The sequence below is a fragment of the Odontesthes bonariensis genome, chromosome 9, assembly GCF_027942865.1.
Source record: "Odontesthes bonariensis isolate fOdoBon6 chromosome 9, fOdoBon6.hap1, whole genome shotgun sequence".
Classification (NCBI taxonomy): domain Eukaryota; kingdom Metazoa; phylum Chordata; class Actinopteri; order Atheriniformes; family Atherinopsidae; genus Odontesthes; species Odontesthes bonariensis.
The window spans coordinates 10,245,951-10,254,893 of NC_134514.1; positions in this window are offsets into that span (position 1 = coordinate 10,245,951).

Below are 8,943 nucleotides of genomic sequence, written 5' to 3' on the forward strand. Positions count from 1 at the left end.
TCGAGTATAATCAAACCTGAGGAAACGGGAGACTCGAGCGTGGGCCAAATTCAACAGGTGTATCTTCACAAACTAGTTTAGATTAACTTGCTCCATTGTTTTGGTCTCACTTGTTGTTTCACTCACTCCTTCCTTTAGTTCAGCCATCACATCTACTTGGTTCGGATTAATTGACAAAGTTTGTTGGTTAGGATGAGCAACTAAAAATACTTGTTTAAGTTTAGGAATACAAATTTACTTATTGCTTAAAATGAAAGAAAGGATCATTGTTTGAGCTTAAATGCAATGTTAACGCTGCAGCACGAGACGCAGTTTTCAAGGTTGCCTTGTCAGCAGGAGATTCATTAACATGACCACTTCAGGTCACACGTCTCTAAATCATAAAATTGTGTGTAACTCCTATAGCCTACTGTTGGTTTTTTTCTTGTTATTTGTTTGTTTCTATTTTTTTTTTTTTTTTGACAAAGCAAACATGTTACTCACACGACTGATCAGCCATTTCTGCAACTAGATTCCTGAATAATCCTCAGTTTTTCTCTCATATACAACGCAGCCCATCAGTTTAGTCTGCCTTCTGCCTCAAAGCTTGGTTTTGTTTCAAAATAGACAACTGTTTATTACTATCATGTATATTGTAGCCAAGTCACATATTTTATGAAGCGGCAATTCAAAAGTTTGTTTGAAAGCTGCTTCACAATTTGATGGCAAGACTGCTTGTGTCACACCACACAATTTTAGATAAGAAAGGATGTGGTGGCAAAACTTTCTAGTCCTTAAATGTTGGTTTTATATTTGACGTTTTGACCTAGTGTGTACCATTTCCTAAAATACCATGTCTGTGAACCAAAATGGTGGGTGTACAAAGCCTGTCACAGCCCTGACAGGGATGGTTAAGGCCTTTATAGTTCTGGGATGTAGGAGTAGGATGTTCAGCAGTTCAAAGAGATTTTCGCCCTGTGTGATCATAACAAGGCAAACTGCTTCCCTTTATTGCAGTGGGGGAAAAAAATGGGGTTATTTATGACAGTGGTCTCCTTCATGCTACAATGTGCTACAGCATTCAGTTTTGATATGGAAAAAGTATGTAGAAACAAAGATGAATGCAAAAACATGAAAGCCTTTCTGAAGTTCTTAGCTTTATTAGTTTAAAGTATTTCAAATATATCCTTCAGTTAAAAACTTTCTTAAAGATTAAAATCTTTACTCTTTACTTTTGTTTCAGCTGTAAATCCCAAGGTTATTTCTGTTGGCTTCCTCTATTATGATGCCAGTAGCACTACTAGGTCTGGACAGAGATGCTGGGTGGTTTCCAAAGAGCTCTTTTCCACAGCTGAAGCCACTTTACCATGCCTGTTTTCACCATGGTGAACCACAGGCCCTTCTGTGAGGTTGCTGTGCTTCCGTTGTGCGCCTTTCAGAGCATTTCAAGCCCTGCTCACCATAACACTACAGCCAACGTTGCTGAAGGATCAAAGATCACCTCCTGCTTAACAAACAGCTAGACACTCTGCGTATCAGAAACATCTGGGAGTGGTTGGTTGCAGCTGCTGGTGAATGCCCACACCCCTGAAACAATCAGACCAGATGTGAAGATCATCTCACGTAAGGTACAGATGTTTCTGTTCCTCAGAGTCATTCACCACAGTCAGATGGAGGATGCTTTCTGAAGTACAATTAAATTTAGACTGTTTGTACTGCAACCAGAGTGGGTTTGGTGCCTTGGGATATGCCACTGGCTTGTGGGTTGTCGCTATTCAGCAAACTGATTGAAAACAGTGCCGAATACAGAATGCTTATGGAAAAGAGAGCAAACAGTGTTGTGTTTTCTAAATGGGAGAGCATGAACCACTAAATATCGCCTAGTTTGACCCAACTGATGATATATAGAAAAGAATGCTGCAGAATTGTTTTGAACTTTGTTAAAATAAGCATCGCCATTCCAGAAATATGCTGTTTACATTTGCTGATTGTTGGTGCAATTCTGTTTATCACATGACAACTTGTAATATCTCTTAATGTCTCATTGGTAAGTCCCAGCATCCAAGCCTGTTTCACTCAGCTTTTAGATGTGGCATTCCAATTTAAAGTAGGTGTTAATAGTAAAATGTATAAAAAGCTCTTGAGGAAAGGTCCCTCTCTGTGTTTACAGATTGTAAATCAGTGAGTCAGTTGCTCAAGATAGTGCTACCAGTTTAAAATTTGTACAGTGATATATTTTTTACAAAAATTTTCAGAAATTGGAAATTGGTGAGTTAGGAAACTAATGTTTTTAAATCATTTCTGGTCTTTTAAGAGAAAGCATAAACATTTTCTTCTCGTTTTTATTGAAAAATATTTCTTATGTTTAACAGGAGCTAATGTGATTATATCAACTCTAAAAGATCAACTCATTCTGGCATCAGCAAAAATGACACTCTGTCTTTCAAGGAAACTCATCAAGAACTCGTTAAGAAATTCAAAAAGACTATGAAAATACAAGTGTTTTTATATATATATATATATATATATATATATATATATATATATATATCAGTGTCTGTTCTATAATGTTTTAAAATCCACTGTGGACATGTAAAGCTGATGTTACATCGACATGAAGACACCCACAGAGCGATAGCAGAGTTGACATATTAATGCAGTGGATATGATGTTAATACCAGACCTTCGAGGGTCTGGAGAGAGTCTTCCGCTCCTGCAGACTCCCTAAGGTGATTAAAAAAACACTTTGGTGGATATTACACCCTGTTTTCTTTCCCTCTCCTTTCTCTGCCTGTTCTCCCTCTCTCTGCACACCATTAAAACAACATCTTGGGCCCAGGCTCACTGTGCATGACATCAGAGGCAAAGTTCATTGAACTACCCTCACTGTGACCCCCTCATCCCCCATTCATATGAATGAAATGGTTTTACTCTGTACATCAAAGAGAGGTCCTCTGTTTTTACTGGCTGTTGTCCTGCATTTAACTTGTCTTCAAGTTTTCTTTTAAAGTTTGGCATGATCAGTTAGTGTTTTATAAGAGAAGAGGGAAAAAAAGAAAAGTCTACTCGCGCTTATCTTTGCTCTTGATATGGAATTATTTTCTTTTCTCTCCTGCTTCTCTGTCTCTCCACCATAACTTTGCTCTTTGTTTAATATGGAACCATGCCTGTACCCAAGTGCCATAGGATTTAGGTGATAGTTAGCTGTTAGTAGACAGTTCAACATTTTTAGCTCTGAACTGTAACAAAAGAACGTGTGAAACTGAGGGAAGTTGACATGCACAATAGTTGGTGTTATGTGCAATAACAGTCTCTTAAAGGCTTATCTAGAAGTGCATGATGATTTAGTTATCAATCAATCTGTTGTCATTGCAGAGATCACAGAGAAAATTAAGCCACACTTTTTTAAATTACCTGGGGGTTATGTCTTTCCGTTTTAATTAAAATTTCACACAGATTATAAGGTTAAATGCTGCAAATGACACAACCAGCATGTTTTCATGACAGCTCCTTGGATACCCAGGAGACAACCAGAGACTAAACAACTCTTTCTTACATCTACCACTCGCAATCTCACCAATGGATTATTGAGAGTCTTTATTTTTGTCTCAGAAGTAGTGTTGAACAACAATATATGAATGAGCATTCAGTTGAAAACAACCTTGGAGACATTGATTCTGCACTGGAAACCGGTCCTCGACCTTCACATGCAGAACCCATGAGCTGCCTGCTGTCTTGCACTTTGAGCTTCTTTCACACTGCTATGATCACACAGCTACTATATCTGCTATGACAGCTTTACTGTTGGTTAATTTTTTGGCTGTAGGTTCCTGAACTGATGGGTTGGAGAAAAAGAAAATGCCCCAATGTGCTTCAGAGAAGCGATTTCAGTTTAAAACCTCAACGAATCATCAAAGGATAAAACGCAGGATGTGATTATTTTCTATATATGAGGTTGTGAAATGATTTTTGCTACCATCAGAATGATTATGCTGGTATATTTATCTATAATTTCTGATGTGCAACCTTGACTGTGGGCTCAGCAGCTGGTTTTTAGAGTGCTACTGATTATAGTGTTTGTGCAAACCAAAGCACATATGGCTTTGACAATATACCAGCTCTCTTTTTGAGCATCTGTGCATGACTAATACTGAAACATGACATAGTGATGTAGGATATTCCCATGGGTCCTTCATATATAAAATTTACTCCCCATCACCTTTGTACTCCGTTGCTCTTCTTGATAGTGCCATAGATTTCTTTGGCTTTGGCATTTAGCATTTTCCCTAAACCTCTGACAAATTTATTATGTTTCCAAAGATGGACTTATTGAACACAACGGGCTGTGTTGCATGCATGAAAGACACATTTTACATCAGACTAACCATCCAGACTGTCAGAGAATGATGTGTGTGGTTACAGCCTTAATAAGTCTTAAGAAATTTTAGGATGAACACACCACAGGAACCAAGGCCCCTGGAGAATTTTTGTTTCATATCATTAATCAAATAGTTGTATTAATCATTAAAGAGTTTGAAAGTAGCCTACACGGTGTTGTGGTAGTTAGCACTGTCGCCTCACAACAAGGAGGTTCTTGGTTCAAATCCCAGCTGGAGCCTTTCTGTTAGGATGTTCTCCCTGTACATGCGTGGATTCTTCCACCATCCAAAAACATGCATGTCAGGTGAATTGGTGATTCTAAATTGACACCGGAGTGAGTGTGCATGGTTGTTTGTCTCTATGTGGCCCAGTGATGGTCTGATGGATTTTTCCATTTTGTTCAGGGTGTATCCCGCTTCCCGCCCAATGGCAGCTGGGATAGGCTCCAGCATCCGCTCGACCCTGAAGTAGCTGCTCATATTGTCTGAAATTCTACTTTGCAAAATAAGAAACTTTATTTTGAACAAAAAATTGAAAAGTGTTTTCAGTTTTTTTTATTGATTATGTTCATAATGAGAGTACGATATTGATATTGTTTATAAATATGGTACGGTTTTAAGGTTTTAAAGTGTTTTGTGGGGTCTTTAGGATAAAGAGGCATAATCCATCCATTTTCTATACCTGCTTAATCAAACTCAGGGTGACAAGTTGGGGGAGGTCTGGAGCCTATCCCAGCTGTCATTGGGCGAGAGGCGGGTTACACCCTGAATGGGCCACCAGTCCATCACAGGGCCAAACGAGACACAAAGAGCCATAATATGAAATAGAAATTGATAAATTAGATACGTAATGATAAATTTCCTCAACAACTGCGCCAATCACGGGTTATTAATTTAGTTAAAAAAGTATACAACCCCCTAAGGGGGGCAACACCATGTGAACTGTAAAAATCCATGAAGGTCACTTTCTAAAAAGAATATATTTTGATACCTGAGACCACCTCCTCAGTTTCATGTTTTTGTTTTAAGTTCCTTGGGTATCAGCTATCATGGAGCCTTGACTCTCCTCCCATAGCGGTTTCACAACAATATGCACCTTGAATTTTGTGAGCCAAACGTCTCACAGGTTACAATTACAGTGACCTCAAGGATGGGCAGATGAGTCATTGACACACATGCACCTCAATGACACTCAACGTCTGAATATCACAACAACAGCTAATGATGGCAAGTTTATACTTGTGAAAAGGTATTTCTAGTTGCTCTCAGGTGTCATATACAGATACATTTTCAACACAGATAGACAGCGATGAATTCATCAAAAAGCTAAAAACGTATAGGTCTTGTAGAGGGCATTATGTGTTCATCAAATCCACGACCCGGATGACCGAGAATCTACATCAATATGTTCATCAAATGCTATAATTAAATAATACAAAAACAACAGAATGAAACCTAATGACTCGGTGCATACATGGGATTTTCTCTCGGCTGCCAACAAATTGCAAAGCCAACATCAGTGGATGGGTTGTAAGGTCTGCACTTCTTATTTACTCATTGGGTGAAAGAAAATTCTAATTTATTGGCTGTAAAAATCTGAGGGTGGAGATCATTATTAGAAGCCAGCAGGTATTATTTAGGCGTAAAATAAACATCACTGGGCATTTTATCAACCATGGGTGCGAGCAAAATGGGTGAATAGTAGTAATGAAAAATGATATCACTGAACCAGAAAACTAAATGAGATTCATGTGAAAAGAGATTTTATGGCAATTATAGCTTAAAACTCTTTTTCAAGAGCAGTCAATAATGGTGTTGATCATCCTAAAGCACTTATATTGTTTGAAGATGAGCAGATCTGATGTTGGATGTTACCAGACTGTAGAATCTTTAAAAAAATCCTGTAGATAAATCTAGATCTCCAGGCTGATGGGTTTTGAGCCGCCCCAGTTGCTTTCCATTGTTAGTGAACTATAAATAGGCAGCCAATCTGCAAATTGTTACTCAACAAGTTTAGAATTGCAGTTTCATTCTAAAAAATGAAACTCATTAGTGCATTCTTGTACGTTTACAGTGAAGTTCTATGTAAAGTGTGTTAAAATCTGTGGCACGCATACCCTGTTTAATGAACATAAAGATTGCTACAATAACTATTATTACACGTCAAATACGATAACTAGTAGTGGTAGCCTATTCCAACGTCAGCTGGACCCTATCACAGTTTATATTTGACAAGAGGCAGGGTAGAACCTGGAAAGGTCACCAGGCCATCAGAGCACTATGAAACAGAGGAACAGACGCAAAGGCACGCCCACACCTGCAACCGATTAAGGATCACTGATTAACCTAACATGCACCTTTGTGGGCTGTGGGAAGAAACTGGGTGCACATGAAGAAAGGCCTCAGCAGATCAGCAGGTTCCAAACACCTGGGCTCACAGTTTAGTACCCTGATAGTAAAATGCAAGCCGTACAAACAAACTTTAGTAAAAGCATGAAAGCTCCTTATTAGATTAGTCTTCTTTATTTTTGCTACAGTTTGACATCATAACAATAAAACAATATATTACTGTTCTAATGTTTGTGTACATTTTCATAAAGCATTAGTGACCGCTTGACCTTGAAATTTTGAATCCTGCTGATGTTTTTCCACATACCTGAATGATACTGACACTAACGCTCCCCTAAGGAACCGAGCAGCACACCCAGCACTGAGCTTGAGTATGCCAGAAATTAAATGTTTTTGGGGAAAATTGCCCCATTTTAGCTCAATCTAGGCACCTGTTTTACAATCGACAAACCAAATTGCACTGTGTACAGTCAATTATTGTACACGATCTGTACATAGCTCACTATTCATATTGTAAATTCTGTTTATACTGTTAATCTGTTTATACTGCCATATATATATATCTACAGATTTCCCACTGCTGTTTTTATATATCTTTAAGCTTGTATATATATATTTTTTAAATATTTTTTCTTTTTTCTACCTCCTACTTTATATATATATATTATATTTTACTTCATGTTTATTGCTGTTTTGCACCAGGGATAAGAGGGAAACACTATTTCAATTCTGTGTATGTCCTGCACATATGACAGCATTGACAATAAAGTTGACTTGACTTGACTGTTTTACGGTAAATATGCAAAAAGACAACCACTGTCATTAGAAAAATGAATACAGCAAGGCAACCGATAGGTCTCATTTAGAATCTTATACATTATTGATAACCTCAGTTTCCACATCTTTCTCAATTTTGAGAAACATTCACAAAAGACAGAAATCATTAGTTTCACATTTTCCTTCAGGGAGCTGTTTTGAGTTTACATCTCTTTTTTAGAGCTCAGCCACATCAAAACAAAAGAAAGCATTTAACCGTAAGCATAACAGCACTTTGCTGAAGAAGTTTGGCAACCTCCTATTTAGATGGAGCAAAGGAGACCGACTATTCTTGTAGTGGTTCTGTTTAGGTCAGCTTCACATCAGAAGCCTGTTTCAAAGAGGCTGATTGTATTTGAACATTCTGTTTTTCTTTTCATTCAAGCAGCACTAAAAACGCATTTTCACACATTTTAATTTACTTTTCTCAACACCCTTTGACAAAGCCTTGACTGATAAGTTGCAGGGAAAATGTGAAGTGAGATGACTTTTGTTCTTACAGCCATTAATAAAGGAAGATGATTTACTGATGATAGGAGGGTGGGTCATTCGTGTTTCCTGTGGAACCAACCAGGAGCTTCACATCTGCCAAAGAAAATCCCAGCAAATAACTCAGGGAGGGGGACAAAGTTTCCATGGTTAAATATTATTTCAGTTTATCCTGTCACTCCATGATGCTCTTCGTGACCACCCTTTTTTTTTAGCTGTGTTGTTTGAAACGTGTGAGGTAAACACCACAGATGTGCATTTCAGTAAGGCTGCCATGGTGAATGGGTGAAGGAATTCCCCCGTTTGCTTTGTGTTGGCAGTGACTGTTCACGCCAATGCCAATGCTATGTGTTTCAAAATGACAGACCAAATAGTCAACAAATTCTGAGCGTTCCCAAGTGACAGCATTGTCAAGTGTGGAGTAATGGGATTAGATCCCTTATTCTTTCACATTTTTTTCTTCAAAGGTACGTTTGCTTGAGCGGTTTAATTGTTTGGAGAATTCCAGAGCATTGCTACCAACGCAGTGCATTCCTTTCCTCCGCAACACAATGCATTCCTGGAGAATAAAAGTGATCTCCATCAGAATAAGTTAGGCTCCCCACAATGTGTGAGGAATTTAGTCCAGCAGGAGAACGACATGCTGACAATGTGATTGATAGTGTATTAATTAGAGAGCAGTCATTGCTGAAGTAGGTGTTTTTTTTTTTCAAATTTAGACAGCTGTTAATTAAGCAAACGCCTGAAGTAGATATGATACCGAATGGTATTTAGAAACAATGAATCAAAAGGAAAAAGAATATTAGAAATGACCTTTGTGTCAGCTGTAGGTTTGTAATAACTGAATGCATTTGTTTTCTTTCCTCTACTCTTCAAACAACACTCAAGGTTCCTTTTCAGTTGAAAAAAATGAAAAAAATAATTTGCCGAC